Source organism: Manis pentadactyla, chromosome 2 (assembly GCF_030020395.1).
Source record: "Manis pentadactyla isolate mManPen7 chromosome 2, mManPen7.hap1, whole genome shotgun sequence".
Taxonomy (NCBI): Eukaryota; Metazoa; Chordata; class Mammalia; order Pholidota; family Manidae; genus Manis; species Manis pentadactyla.
The window spans coordinates 31,134,332-31,150,755 of record NC_080020.1 but is presented as its reverse complement, the minus strand read 5'-3'; the positions used below and the strand labels follow the sequence as shown (position 1 = coordinate 31,150,755).

Sequence of the window (16,424 nt, the reverse complement as noted above, 5' to 3'; positions counted from 1 at the left end):
ATTTATAATAGTTCTCCTATAGTCTTTGGGTACCATTAATTGGTTATCAAGTCATTTTTGAAAGCTCCTCCAAAGATAAGTTTCAACCTCACTGTACTTCATCAAGCATATCATAAGTTTTACTAGCTGTGATCTGAAAAAAAAAAGTGTAAACAGGAAATTATGTGCAGCAGGGAACATTTTTAAATCATCCTTATTTATTTTTCTTGAGGTTTCTTATCCAAAGAATGCTTCTAAAATATCATCCCCAGTGCATGGGAAGAAACACATTCTTTTGGGGTGGAAGTGTTAATTAATGTGCATGACAGAGAGAGAGAACAAGGAAAAGGTTAGAACTGATGCTTCCGCTAATAGCATTTCCAAAAATAGAGGATTTTTGAAACAATGCTCTTTCACATTAGTTAACTTTCTCCAAAGCTCTAGGATTAGTGGTGAAATGCATTGATTGCTTAAAATAAAACCCCCTTTTACACAGTTATTTATTTCTATTCCCATTTCAACTCATTCAACCATTTATTTCTCATCAAAATTGATTTCCAGGGGGCAAGCTGTAATGGGTTTTCTCTTTCACATAATTTCCCCCAATGTTTTCCTAGGGGTACCAACAGTAAAAGTTTTCACTCTGAAGTTATGGCCTACAGAATTATTAGCATAGCATTCAAATCTACCTATACCTCTTGTTTTTCCACTGTATGTAATACCATGACCCCATAATGACTTATCACAGAGCCACTTTCTTCTGGTCCTCAAAGGCACGGAGCTTTTCCATAATCCCACGTCCTTGCACATCTCTCCATGGTCCTCTGCCTAGAATGCTCTTCTATTCTCTAGCAAGTCCTTCAAAAGACAGATCAAATAACACCTTTTCTGGTTATAGATTTCCTGATTCTTCCAATTTGGTAGGTCCTAGTGGATGTTACCTCAACAGCCATTTCCAATCTCTCTCTTCCTTGCCACCCTCCCATTTAAGAAGCTAAAAATGAGATACTCAATTTCCCAGTTTCCTCTTCAGCTTGACGCAATCATATGATCCAGTTCTCCCCAATGAGAGATGAGAGATAACTGCTTAGTGGCATCTAGGAGTAATTCTCCTTCCTAATAACAAGTGTGTTAAGAGAACTTCCTTTACTCACCACCCTGGCTGCTTGCATTCTTCAAAAGCAACCATGGGAGCCTGATTCCTGAGAGCTTCAGGAACCATTCATTCCACAGCTCTGGGAAGAGATGGCTGAAACAGTGAGGGTGGCGGAGAGGAAGCAGGGAAAGGATGGGTGTTTACATTATTGTGCTGCATACCATGTTGAGCCTGGGATCACCTACCAAAAGGGTCTGAATTGTTTAAGCACTATTGGTAAGCTGCCAGGGAAGCACTTGCCGATATGGCTCCCAAAGCATTCTTATGATCTCTCTCATGGCATCTATTCATATTATATTGGCATAGTATATCTTTTCAAATGTGTCCCTCATTTAAGACCTTGAAGAAATAACAGGTGTTGGTAAGGATGTGGAAATAAGGGAACCCTGGTACACTGGTGGTGGGAATGTAAATTGCTTCAGCCACTATGGAAAACAGTATGGAGTGTCCTCAAAAATTCAAAATAGAACTATCAAATGATCCAGCAATCCCACTTCTGGGTATATATCCAAAGGCAATGAAAACCGGATACTGAACAGATATTTGCACTACCATGTTCACTGCAGCATTATTCACAATAGCCAGGAGATGGAAACAACCTAAATATCCATTAACAGATGAATGGATAAAGCTATTGTAGAATACAATATTACAATAAAATGTTATTCAGCCATCAGAAGAAAGATGTAAATCCTGCCATTTGTGACAACATGGATCTACCTTGAGGGCATTATGCTAAATGAAATATGTCAGACCCAGAAAGATAAATACTATATGATATTACTTATATATGGAATCTTAAAAAGCTGAGCTCATAAAAGTAGAAAGTGAATAGTGGTTACCAGAGTTTGGGGTGTAAGGGGTCAGGGGATATGTCGTTTAAGGGCACAAATTTGAAAATAGTAGATACATAAGTCCTGGAAATATAATGCATAGCATGGAGGTGATTGTAGACAAAAATCTGTCTCAAGTTCTCAGAATTTCTAGAAAATATCCCACAGGAAAATGACGTGGCATATAGGAAAACCAATCAATTTGGGAAAATTGAGGCTATATTGGTTGTTCACAAGTCCAAGTGTAAGAGATAATATCTATGCTGAAGGCCAGCCAGCTCAGGGAATGGTGGCAGGTCAGTTTTTTCATGGAAATGGGAAAGTTGAACTAAAGTAATATCAATATTTTCAAAATTTTGGGAACTCTATAAGGCTTGACTCTGCCTATTGCTCCCTGAGATACCACTTTATACCCACTTCCATGCAACATGTTCTTCCTTTGTTGTATAAAAGCCAAAAGGTAAAGTAATCTCTAAGTGGGTCTGCATCCCACAGAGAATTTACTTAGATGACATTCAAATCTATTTTTTAGAGTGTTTTGTTTTTGGGGTTTTTTTTTGGTGCCATTACAAGAAATCATACAGTCATTACACTTCAAATCTGACAGCTCTTTCACAGCAGGAAAGGCAGAAATTAGGTCCAAAGGTTTTTATTTAAATGCAAGGTTTCACTTACCCCCAGGACATTTATGAAGACAGAGGTGACAGCAGATTATGATGTCTGCACTACTGCTATTTCATGAACCCCTGACTGTGGATCACCAAGCTCAAATATTTTAAATTCAAATAATAAACCCATTAAAGAAAACTTGCAGCTACTATCTCTTTTTCTGGTTATTCAAAGAATTCCATTTAATTCACTCAGCAATCACATTTCAGAATGAAAGAAACCTTTGCTATGAACAGGTTTTGAAACGTATTTGGAGAGAAGACCCAAACCACTTAATTATACAGATCCCAAAACTTCCCCTGGAACTTTGCCCACCTGAGAACTGAATCCAAAGCAGTCAGTCTTCTTGTGGAGAGTGCAAGCTCATGAGGACTCATTGTCCTTGTGCCTTATTTTGTAGGAGCAGAAAAGCTATTCCCACGTGAAGAGCCAGGGCCTTGTTGCCCCTGTGTGCCTCCAACAGCAGGAGTGGGGAGGAATCCCTGAGCTTGGATAAGACTCCGCTTCCTCTGACTGTCCTGCCCCCATCTGGTGACCTCAGCACCTGCGGTTCCACCTGCCCAATCTCTTCATATCCAACAGGAGTCATGAGGGGAGCCCTTTATTCTCAGAGTGCCCTGCCCCAGGCTGCCTTGCCTGCATCTTTAGGTTTGAAGAGGGAAGCTCGGCCCTCGCACTCCCAACACCCACACTCTGACCTGTCTCCGTCGGACCTGAGCCCAGCCCCACAAATCTCAGTGTGCCTTGTATCCCTGTTTACATCTGTGGCCAGAGGAAGCCCCTCACTCCCAGGTCTCCCCTTAACTCCCACATTCTAATCCCATGAGTGGGGTGACCACACACTCCAGGTTGCTGTGGATGGGGAAAAGCACACAACCACGGTCTCACTAAATCCTTGTGCAGAAAACTTAAGGGTCACAGCAAGGCAGCCATTCTGTATTTCCCTACTTGGTTACTCTCTAGCATTCTAGACCGCTATTTCTCAACAATGTCTCTCTCTCTGAACCTTCAACTCTCTCCCCATTCTCATTCTTAGCTGACAGACCTCACATCCTACTTCCTTGAAAAAACTGAGGCAATTACAAGAGAATTTCCACAGGGGCCACTTCACTTTCCCATCTAAATCTATTCCCATACCACATGTACCTAATCTGTACTCTTTATTTCACCTCCCCTTTTGTGGCAACAGATAAACTGTTTGTATTTCCATCTAAATCCAGTACCTCCCACTTATATCCTAGATCCAATCTCTTCCCACCTACTCAAGGATACAACTCCAGCAATTCTCCCTTCTCAATCCAATTCATTCCACTCTACTACACCAATTCCATCAGCGTATAAACATGCTGTTAAATCACCAATCTTTCAATAATTTCTTAAACCCACTTCTCTTCGCAGCTACTACTTTCCTGTTTCGGAAAACTCTTAGCAGTTGTTTCCACTGTTGTCTCCAATTCTTCTCCTCTCATTTTCTCTCAAATCCAAACAGGCTCTCAGTCCTTTCCTCATTGGTTAATGGTTTCTACCATGGTAAATCCAAAAGTCAACTCTCGATCGTCATATGACTTGATTTATTAGCAGCATTGGACACTAATTGACATTCTGTGTCCCTGGACGGGTTTTGTGGGAAAGATCAGAAGTTCAATTTGGCTTTGGACATGTAACATTTCAGATATATGTTAGATATCCAAAGGGAGAGGTTAAGAAGCAGTATGAAGTTTGATGGGTCCAGGCTGGAGATCAAAACTGGGAAGAAACCTGTAAGTAGACCTGCAATGAAACACGAAACTGATGAGATCCCTAAGGGAGTGAGCAAAAATCGAAGCACAGCTCAGGAAGAAAGTTGTAGCCAGAGATCCCATCATGAGCAGAGCAGAGACAATCAGTTTGGTGCAGAAAGGAGCAGCCTTGTCAGAATGGTGAGAATTCTGGGGAGTCAATTTGGGGAGAAATATTTTCATCATCAGAATTCCAGACAGTCTGGAAAAGGCAGACTGGGCAAGTGAGGCCCTGTCCCATGTAAGAAACAGAGAGGAAGGAGGGATTTTACTGCCCAGGATCTGCACATGGTGGGGTGAGTCAAGGACAAGAAGCAAGGATTTCAGGAGGCAGGTGAGATGGAGAATAAGGGAGAGACAGAAGAACAGGGAAATGTTCCAATCCCTAGTCTGCAACCTCTAAGAATCTATATCAAATTTACTAGCTTGCAGAATGTTAGGTTTGATTGGATTTTCTTTAGGAAAAGTAGAAGTATCAGGTTCTGTGTCTGGGTAAAATGCGGGTCTAAGAGAGAGAAAGCCGTGGGGGCTCAGATCTGCTGGAATAAAAGAAGCACAATGAGGCCTGACAATCTCAGGTAGGAGCGGGTCCAGAATAGGTTTTGAGCTGCCCCAGGCTTTAGAAACAGAGTCAAGCCAAGGGCAGGGAGGTCCCATCAAATGCAAATTATAATCAAATTTTTAACATCACTTATCTCAGCATCTAGAAGACTGAATTGTTTTTATTATTCATTTCCATATATTAAGGATCCTTTATATTAGAACTTATAATTAATGACATCCAACCTGTAGATGTGATTTATTTATCCTAAATATTTTCCCCTTTTAAGTAATCCAATTGCCAACACTTAAAACTGCAAAGAATTTATTCAAATATCCCAAACTCTAGGTCATTTTGTAAAATGAGAAGATGGAGCAATACAAAACCTGCATTCCCAAAAAGCAACAATTGGCTAGAGCTGAATCTCAGCCAGTCTTTTACATGGAGCTCATGTCATCCACAGACCTGTCCACTCCATATACCACCAACTACTTCACTCTTTTATGTCCTGCCTGGCCCCTGTAAGTATCAAAATTTCTAATTCCTGCCTTTGACACAAGACAGATTCCATGTCTACCTCCTCCTTTCAAAGAGCTCAAAACACAATTCAAAATAAGTAATGACCTATGTTCAAAAACATAAATAAGCTGATGAGTCTTTTAGTCCCCTAAGCAAACATACCTTTTGCAGGGAAAATAATGCACATAAGAGTATTATCTCTTTTTATAGATGATTACTTTAATTCTCAAAAGAAACTCAAGAGGCAGATAGAGGTCCCTTTCTGTTGCCACATTTTCAGTTACTAAAAGCAGGGGGAAACATGTTTAAGGATATTTCTCTTGCTAGCTAGAAAAACACAGGTAAGCCTTTCATGAAGTGGATTGTGCTTGACCACCAAGGTGACTAAGGGGGGTCATAGTTCCTAGGATTTCTTCAGTACAGGGATTCTGCAGTCATCAGTATCCAACCTGAATGCCATCTATCTGCCAGATATGTAGCATGTAGGCTGACACACCCAAGCTTCTTTGGGAGCACTGTCATACGGTTTTCACTATTATTTGTAGGATAAATTGTGAGTGCGAACAGGTGATAGGAGACAAGCTTATCAAATGTGTATTAAAAACAGAACACTAGGCTGATGGCCTTCTTGTCTTGGTATTTCTTAGTTCTTGTTTCTCAGAGGGGAAGTCTATTGACCCCAGTCTTCCCCAAAGGCCTGGTTGAACCCATCTGTGGGCTAGTTCAGGTAACTACTCTCTGTTCAACTGGTCATTGAAAGGGGTGAGGATTTGAGATAGAGTCATACAGTCCATAATGAGCTGTCCCTGAAGGTCTGTGGTTTTAACTCACCAGAGGCCATGAGTGGCAAGCAATGTATTTGATGTTGCAAGACCCCTGAATAAGAAAGCAGCTTCCTGACTACATTTCCAGTACTCCTTGCTCCAAGCACCCTCAATTTAAAAGGTCTGACTTGATTCTACTTTTGAAAATAAGATCTAAGACTGAATGAAATGTGTTAAAATTAACAATTCTCCTATCTAGGAGGTGCAGACCTCTAATGAATAACTGAAAGGCTGATTACTTAAACACCCATATTCTCTTGTTAGTAACTTTAATTACCACCTCCTGAATCTTTTGTGCGCCAAAAACTCAAATAACCCCACCTTTCAGAGAATAATACTTTCATGTGGAGCCCTCAACTTCCTTACAGAAACACTGGGGCTCAGAGTACCAAAGTAGGTCCCATTTTTAAGGAAACATATGGCCAAAAAAGCCCAAATTTACAAAGATTAAAAATGAGAACGGAACCATTCTTATTTTTAAAAATAACTCTACAGGAAAAAGGTACCTTGGGAGTCTACTAAAGCAGTCTCTCTCTAGGTGAGGTCTTTACTGGTTTCCTTCTGCATTCAACGTTTATGCAGACCTGATGTGGGCAAGGTCTTAGGCTAGACATGAGATGGCTAAGATGAGTTCCTTGCTCTCTAGGGGCTCATAGTCTGGTGGTGGAGACAGATATGGAAGAGAGTAAATAACGTACAATGAGAATTAGCATGCAAGTGTATGATTATGGTGTTAGGAGAGCAGAGAAAAGAAACCAATGGCTCTGTGATCAGAGGAGTTGGGAAAGAGGAAAGGCAGGAGTCTGGCCAGGGTCTTGAGGGGCACTGGAAAGTTCAGCAGTTGAGGAGGGTGGAGGCTGATTCAGGTGATCGCTGTTCAGAGGTAAGAAGGAGAAGGCAGATATCAGAGCATCAACGGCAGTCTGGTAAGACTGGATAACAAGGTGGGGACTAGGAAGATTGGCCACCTCATAAATGGAGGACCACTGAAAGCTTGTGATCTACTGAATGTTTTAGAAAAATAACTCGGGAGGAGGCTGGAGGATGGGTTGAGGAAAGAGAACCTGGGGTCAGGGAGACCAGATAGAAAATTGCCTTAAGATCAAAAGATAGATCCGTAGAAGCTGGTGGATGACAGGAAGGAACAATTCCAGAGTATTTCAGAGACAGAATGGATTGGTTACAAAGTCTCATAAGTGTTAACAGCATGAGCTTTGGAGTCAGGTGCCCTGAATATAAATTGTGCTCTGCCACTCACTAACTGTATAATATTACACAAGTCATCTCATCTCTCTGAGCTTCACTTTTCTCATCTTTCAGATGGAGGTAGTGTTATTGAGAGAATTAAATAAGCTAATGGTGTAAGATGCTCAGTGTAAATTAAAGCTTAGCTTAATGGTCACCAAAGGGTGCTATTATTACCATCATTATTATTACAAATGTTATAATGAATAATTAATGGTGAGATGGCAGAGAAGTGAATCAGAAATAACTGTCTATCTTTGTAAGTCTGATGAATGCTGCTGCTGCTAATGGAGACAGGCAATAACTGTTAACAGCTAGCATTTAGTAAGTTTACCATAAGCCAGGCAGTTCTAAGAGGTTTGCAAACATGATTTCCTTTAATTCATATAAGTATCCCAGATACAATGTCAGTCTACAGAGGCAAAAATTGAAGCATAGAGAAGTATCTTGAGTCCATCCCACAACCAATAAGTAAAGGAACATAGACAGTTTGATCCAAGAGCCTACATCTCCACCACCACTCTGTACAGAAGAAGGTAGGTAAGTTGTGGGATGACATAAAGGTACCTCAGTGAGGGGAGAGAGTTTCATTAACTGGTTTGAGTTTAACATGCTCAGAGACACTGAAATGGAGTAATGTAGCATTAAAGTTGGAAATGAAGGAATGTTCATAAATCATTTTTCTCTAAAGAAAGACCAAGGAATAGAGAACCTGAGACAGCAAAGCATGAAGAGCTATTCTAGCAGAAGATTAATCAGAAAACATAAGTGTCTCAAAATTTTTACTTTGCAAGGCAGGGAAAAAAGCCACTGGAGTAATATAAGCTTGATTTCCATGAAAACTTCTCAGGAAGCACTCTATGTGTGAAGCACAGAGGCTTCTGTATTACTCCATTCTCCCAACACTTACATCCCCAATGTCGACCACGAGATGCACAGTTGGGGCCCTAATGTTGTTCCTTGAGCTGTGCTGTCTCAATGAAATAAAGGAGGAAACCAGCAATTTTCCTGTTGGGCCTGCCCATCAGATTTCAGGTGGTAGAGAAAGGAGAAATGTGGCTTTTCTGCCCAGGGCCTCACCAGATCCTTCTGTGAAATCTGCAGCCAGCTGGCCCTGTCTGGGTCTGACAGTGCTCACTTGGCAGCTGCTTCTGGGGGATCACCCCAAGCCAATGAGCCTCCCTACTGAGTGACTTGGCCCCTGGTCACCCTCCCCGACAAAGTTCTCATAGGAGGCTGCAGGGAAGCTGGAGCCTCAGCCGCTCGTCCCCTAAGTTTGCCTGATAAAACCTTCCTCAACCTGAACTTGTCTCTAGTCTTTAATGCCCAAGTATTTTCCTTCCATCTTCAGTACAGAAACATCCTTTTTAACTATTGCTGCTACCTGGCATTTTTTCCTCTAGAATAGACAATATCTGGGTAACCTGCCTATACACAATTTACCCTTTCTAAGGCTTCATGTGCATGTACAATATGCACACACACCCCTCTGTAGTTACCTTTGTGCCAAATGAACCTGTCCCTCTGGTTCTGATTGGACCAGGTGAGCACATGACCCAAGATCCATCAGATTCTCTCATCTGGGACTTGTGAATTTCTGAATGGTTTGAGTTAATATAAGCTGAAAGCTAAGGACAACATTTTGGAGATGCTCTTCTGACCACAGAAAGATAGATGCAAGGAGCAGACACACAGGAGCTCTAGGTCCTCATTTCAGCCCCTTCCAAGTCCTAACTGAACTTCCTGCTTTCAATCCCTGCATTTTTCCAATGAATTACCTCTTTTTGGATTAAATTAGCTAGAATCAGTATCCCCACTAAGACATGCAGCAAAGGAATTTTACATAAATGCAAATATTGCCAGAAATTTTACCCTCCAGAAGTCTAAAATAAGGTAGAAGTGAGCACTTTCTCTCTGTAATAAATTTGCAGTCAAAAATAACAATGATGATGATAAACAGAGTTGCTAACATTTTTTACTTTTCCAAGTGTGCCTACTAGCTTATGTTATTTAATCAGGACTGCTGGTATGGCATTTCAGACTCAGCTAGTAGACAAGTCATCTCTTGTCTCTGTATTCTCTGTACCTAGTGCAATGTTGAGTACATAAGAATTATTAACTGCTTGTTATAAGGTAAAAGTGAGCATATTTTCTCCCCCCAAATAAATTATAATTATCTCAGGGACAAAGAATACGTCAAACTGTGGACTTTTTGGGTATCAATTCATGTGTGTTAACTAAATACATGCTCTTTCATTCATGATACACATTTATGCCAAATGCTATGAAGGACTGAAAACAGAGTAAGACATTATTCTACGTTGATGAAGGTTACAGAGAAAGTACTTACACAAAACATGTCATGACTATTTTTTTTAGCTTTATTGAGCTAGGATTAAAAATAAAAATTGTATATATTTGAGGAATACAATGTGATGTTTGGATATACAAATACAGTGTGAATGGTTACTATAATCAAGTTACTTGATATCGACCACCTCACACAGTTAATCTTGAGTATGTGTGTGTATGTGTGTTGGGGGATGGGGGTTGAGAACACCCGAGATCTATTCTTCTTACAGATCTTCAAGTAAACATTATTATTCACAAGGTTATCATGCTGTACATTAGGACTCCAGAAATTACTCATAACTGAAAGTCTGTACCCTTTGAAACATTTCATAACTATTGTCATCAGTAGCAGCAGCAGCCTATTTGTTGATCACTTACTATATTCAGGCATTGTGTTAAGTTCTTTACAGGCATTATTTCACTTAAGCATCACAAGCTTTTATGAGGTAGGTACTATCACTATTTCCATTTTACAGATAGAGACACTGAGGCTCACAAAATAAAGTCATTTGTTCAAGGTCACCAGCTAATAAGGGGAAGAGCAGAAATCTGAACTCAAGTCTGCCTTTATTTATATTTAATACCTAAGTAGATGCCAGAGAGACGATACCAACTCGAAGGGTATTAAGTGTGCAAAGAAGGGAGAGAGCAATGAGGCGGGATAAAGAAAATTCTTGATATATCCCACAGTATTTCAACCTGAACATCCTCACTTGGATATAAGGCATATGCTGCAAAAATACAACCGTTCTAAGTAATTTTTCTCAAGAAAAACCCTTTTAAGTGATGGGACAGACAGCTTCTGTGGTATCTGAAAGCCTGATGATAAGCCAAATTTACTGCCAAAGGTTAGACTATTAGGCTCCCCGGCATCACGGCAGAGAAGGGGGCAGCCCTTATGTGGATTTATGGGTCCGGAGGAGAGCTGCAGGCCCAGCACTGCTAATCAGATCACACGTCAGCACAGTGATTACTAGACCCACAGAAAGGCAAACAAGTGGCTTAAAGTAAATGAAAGCAGAGTCTCTCAATCTCCCTCACCTCGCAGGCGAGAGCTATGAATCACCTTGGGAAAGGATTCACCATCTTTAGGTGTCATCTGGGTCAGAACAGAGGTTTTAAGTTGTGTGCATGATGGCTTATATCAGAGATACAAAAGGGAGAAGCCAAGAAGAACAGGGCAATAACAACATCCAAAAGCTATTGGTAAAAACTACTGAATTCCCTTTATGGGCATGTTTGCATAAACAATGTGACTGGAGGGAGCCCTGAGTCAGGAGTCTAGAAATCTGAATTCTAGCTCAGTTCTGCCATTAACTGTCCTGTAGGATTTTGCTGAATTGCTCTGGGCCTTCATTTCCCCACTTATTAAATAAGTGGTTGGCTGATGAATCCTTTAGTTCTTAATGTTGTTACCTCGTATTGGTTACAGGCGCAAGAATGTTATTTATGGAAATTCTGGCAAATTGAAATTCAGGACCCCTGGGTTCTAGTCTGACCGCCCAGTTGCAAAATCCCCTTGCTCTCCCTGAGCCTCAGTTTCCCCAACTCTAAAATAATGACATTTGATTAGACTGTCTCCAAAGTCTCTCTTATTTATAGAGGTCTTTGAATCTATATATTTTTTTAATTTCACAATATTAAGTTTAGGAAACAATGTGGGTGGTCATTTTGTCTCTAAGAGGCAGGAATTGTTCTGCTCATTCCAGAGTCAAATGCAAGTAAAATTCTGAAAAACAAACAGCAAAGGGCAGACACAGGTTCTGACGATACTAACAAATTTATGTCCTAATCCACAGGGGCAATGTACAGGCAAGATTTGTACAGACAGAAACAGAAAGAACATTTCCAAAACCTTCCTGGTGAGAATACAAATGCAAATGTAGGTTTGCTGGCTGGAGTTCAGTTACATAGAGTCACAAGGTCAGAGCTGCCGGTAAAGTCGCGTGGGTGCCAACTCAGGCATAACGACAATGTAAATCATAACATTTCTTTATCTCACCACCTCCTCTCCTATAACATGGTGCCTTGACATTGCGTTTGTGTGTGCGTGCGTGTTAATGTGTTTAAAGCATATCTAGATCCCTCTGACTGACAGGTTGTGGCAGTGCTTTGTGACAGATGCCAAGGGAGATAAGTGTTAAAGTATCAAAGTGAATTTTCAAACAGCCTATTAAGTAGCAAATTTCAAGATTTATGCACATACTACCATCTCCATACCTGTGGGAAACCCCATCCGCTCAATAGTTAAGTCACAATACCAGCTACTAACTACTAAGCCAATTCTGATTTCAAGTATAATCTCGTAAATTTTTAAAAGCAATGGTATCACTGGAAACTTTAGAGATACCTAGCATTTATGGAGATTTCCATGAGTCATGCAGTGTACTAAGCCCTTTATAGGCACTTTTCTCACTAGATCTAGAGGGTAGATATGATTTTATTCCCATTTTAAAGGTAAGAAACTGGAACCTAGGGCATAAATTCTTTGCCCCAGGTCACCCATAAATTCAGCTGCAGGGTTGGCTTTTGAACTAATGTGTGGCTAAAAGCTCTTAAATCTTACATAGCTGCTGTTCTCTGGGGACTTCCTATAGTTCTCTTTAGTTGCTATACAAGTACGAATGAGTTGCTGCAGATCTCCCCAATTCAGCTTTTCCAGCTAGAAAATAAAAACAACAATGACAATGAAATCTGTTTTTCTTGCTATAAAGGACAACATAAAAATACAAACATTTAAACTAAACCAAACCATGCAATGCCTATGAGCGCAGAGGCAAGCCAGTTTCCATTGCTGTGCCTGGGTTTTCTAATCTATCAACCTGTTAAAATAACTGCCTTGTTTTACAGAGCTGTGGGAGGATGACTTTTTTTTACTGTGAAAATTCTTTGGAAAGTCGAAATGCTACATAGAATGTGTTTTCATTATTTTCACCATCCTTTGACCATACTAAGATAAAATGTAGTAGTTGTAAAACAAAAAAAATTCCTTTATTTCCTTAATTTTACTTAAGAAATACCTTCCCTCAAAACCATACCTCAAATGATAAGGGCCTTTAGAAGCCTGGAAGACCTTTTCTTTTTAGGGGTGCTGGGACCAATGGTCACCAGCTCCACAAGTACCAAAAAATTAGGCTTCCAAAATCACTTGATATCGATTCTTCACAAAGAGCAAGCAAACTGTCCCACATGAGCCACTCACAACAGAGGTCCTTTTTTGGAAGATTATTTTTGAAAGGAGGAACATTTGCATCTAAAGGAAATTTTTTGATTACCCAACTGTTTCAATCACCCATCTTGCAGGGGTATACATTTGGAGGGGACCACGCCATCAGCAGAATGTCAAGAATGCTTTCAATCAGCATCATTTTAACTCTGGCGGTGGCAGAAACAGCAATGCCGAGTTCACAAAGCAGTGAGCATTAGTGCCCGCTTCACAGATGGGAAGAATGAAGAACCTGTCTACGCAGAAAGAGAAATCACTGTGGTGTACAAAATGAGCGGTTTACAATTTTAGAAACAGAGTCTGCTGTTTTATATATTTAATTAAATACATGCCACATCTATGAGTTTTAACTTCTATGTTTACACATAAGAGGACCTGTGATGCCTAGGATGAAAAGTTCATAAGTTTTGGCTAAGAGCCAGGTAATTTCTAGAGAGAGGGGAAAAAAATAGTCAATTCCAGTTGTCTAACCTCCAGTCCCAATACTTTTTCTAAATTTTGCAGATGTGGCAGCTGGTGATTATAACTATTTCCTTTTGAGGATTGACTGAGTTTGGCTCTGCAGTTTGAAACACAAAACTTACACAACTTAAAATTACTTATAAAAAGGCAAACTCAGTTTTAGTCATTAGTCGTCACTAGTATCAAAATCAAGCCCAACTTGCTAGAAGTAGCAAAAATCAACATGTTCTTCAGTTTAAAGTGTAAAAATGAGGCTTAGTATTGAACTTGCCCCCAAATATGACAAAGTCCAGTATTATGCTCATGTGACTCTTTTAACTCTACTGGATCTGAATATATCCCACAATGCTATATGGCAAAACAAAATCTGAGTCCCATGCAACCCTGTGACAGACACCATTGCCTGACAGATTTAACAGCCATTTCTCCCTTCATTCCTCACTAAGAGAATCCCAATTTGTTTACTCTCCTTAAGAAGGCAGGGCCCTCTGAAAAGTCTTCATTAGCTGCAAAGGGAAATCTTGCCTATTCTAGGCCATCAGGGTGCTTTTATCCTCCTTGCAAAGAAATTGCTTTAGGCATGGACTCGTGACCCACTTTTGATTAATAAAACATAAAGCAATGTCCATTTGGAGGCATCGAGAAATAGCTTCCCATTCAGCATAAAGGAGAAATACTGGATGCTCCAGTTGATCACTGTCTTTTGGGTGGGATGCTCTGAACTGCTCTGAGATTAGTAGGCCACATACAAGGACAAGCCCAGAGACTAAGGCTGGGAAAGAGAAAAGAGAACTTGCGTCTGTGACAAGTCACTCGACTGCTGGATTAACCAACTTGGGAACCTACTTCTAGACTTCTTCTAGAATGAAATAATAAATATTCCTGCAATTTGTGATTTGTTTCCCTGTGACTTGCAGTCAAAAGCCTCCATACTTCTTCAGACTTCCTTCTCTGCACTAAAAACTTCAGTTCTGCCATATGCCCATTGCTGAACATAGACAGTTTTAAAATAATTCAGGGTCACCCACACTATTGGCTTCCTCTGTGTTATATGATTGGGGGGAAAGAGTGGGTCATTGGAGAAATGGTGTTTTTAGCAATTTTACCTTGTCTGTTAAACAAAAGGTGGTGCTTACTTTATTAAGATATCAGGAAAGAAAAATACTATCAGAAAGAGTTTGGCCTTAATATGTAAGTTCCACAATAACAACCCTTTTGAACAGTCACAATGCATATTACCATACTCAAAGCTCTGAGAAGTCTTGCAGTGATAAAACCTGATTACCTTTACTGTACTTAATCCCAACCTTATTTAATCACAGAACCCTTTTCTTCAATAAGACATTGTAATTGATCCAGCATGATGAATGTACCTCAAAACACACTTTGAGAGGGATTAACTCAACCTAATAATTTTTACATAAGTGCATGGGAACAAAATGTATCGAAGAAACCACCATTGAAGTTTGCCTATTTGTAGTACAATGTTTTAAAATATGAGTAAGTCACAATTACGGAATGCTTATCTGGACTGGGGGCTGTCAGAACCACTTTAACTCATCAGTTGCAGATGAGGGAAGTGAGGCACTGAAAGACAATAGGCCCTATTTGCTCTGATCTTTATCACTCATACTCTTCACAGTTCCTGAAAAGGCAGAACTTTACCTTACACTTAGAGCTCAGAGCCAGTCCTGTTGCCAGACATGCGTTCCTCCCACACTGATTGAAATTGGCCATAAGTAACTCAGCAAATCCTATCAGAATTGTGTGTGAGAATTCAGTGTTAACTAGCATCTTAAAACCTGGGCTGCTGGCTTCAGGATGTGGCAGTGTTGATATGAGCTGGAGACACTTCTAATTAAAGACACAGTTGGATTTAATTTAATCCTGGCACAAACAACCACACATTTGTAGAAATCCTTTGGGATTCTTGAGGCTTTAATTTTTTTAAAGCCCCTAAGACCTTGGCGGATCTTTCACAAATAAAAGGAAAGACAGTTGTAGTTTAAAAGGTTTTCTGGGCATCTCAACACAACTATAAGTTTCTTGAAGACAAGGAAGGTATTCCAAAGTGCTGAAGACGTGGCAGGCATGAAAATAAAACCCTGTCGGTTGGTTTCTACTGTCCCATGTTTTTATTAGCCTTCCTAACCAGTATATCCTTTACCTGGTATTTTCACATAATTGTTACGTAGAAATACATCTTCTTATTGACGTATAGTGAAGGGCATCAAATAAAGGTCGAATATCTGTCCTTATAACGCTTTAAACTATTTTTAATAGCCTCTTGTTATCTGGCTAGCAATCAGGTGGTGAAATATCATTTTAATATCCTAAGTAAACCTACATAGTCCAACACCATGGTGGAGAGAGGACAAATAGAGGACATTAAGGAAGGAAGACAGCTAAGTTATAAAGAAAATATCATTGTAACTCTTAAAAACAAATGTATAGAAACCTTCATAAGAGTGTATATCAATGGTACCTTAATAAAAATTTTAAAAATTGGTTTAAAAATGTATAAATTTTGTTCTAAGGTCAGAAGGTTTGGTTTGAGAAGCATATTACTTTTCAAATTAAATTCTAAAATTCTCCTAAGTGTTATTATTAAGGTGCTTTAGAAGATTCATTGTATATAAATATAACACAACCATCTCCATTCATATGGTGCTCTTCAATGTGCTCTGCACTTTTTTAATTTTTAAGAAGCATGATACTCTTCCTAAAATGGGAAGCTACCCAGATGTTCACGTACTGATGTCATTCCAAATACAGAGGAAAATAAAGGGTGTTCCTGTCCCTGGAAGTCTCCAAACGTCTTTGAAAGTTCAGCTGGAGGC

At 39.9% G+C, this 16,424-nt stretch overlaps 1 non-coding gene across 1 annotated transcript; it reads right to left on the bottom strand.

Annotated features, from left to right (window-relative positions):
• Positions 1-12,980: 12,980 nt before the first annotated feature.
• LOC118930301 (U11 spliceosomal RNA) lies at positions 12,981-13,114 on the bottom strand. Its single transcript, XR_005031995.1, has one exon. It is a non-coding gene; the product is annotated as a U11 spliceosomal RNA (small nuclear RNA).
• Between the last annotated feature and the right edge of the window lie 3,310 nt (positions 13,115-16,424).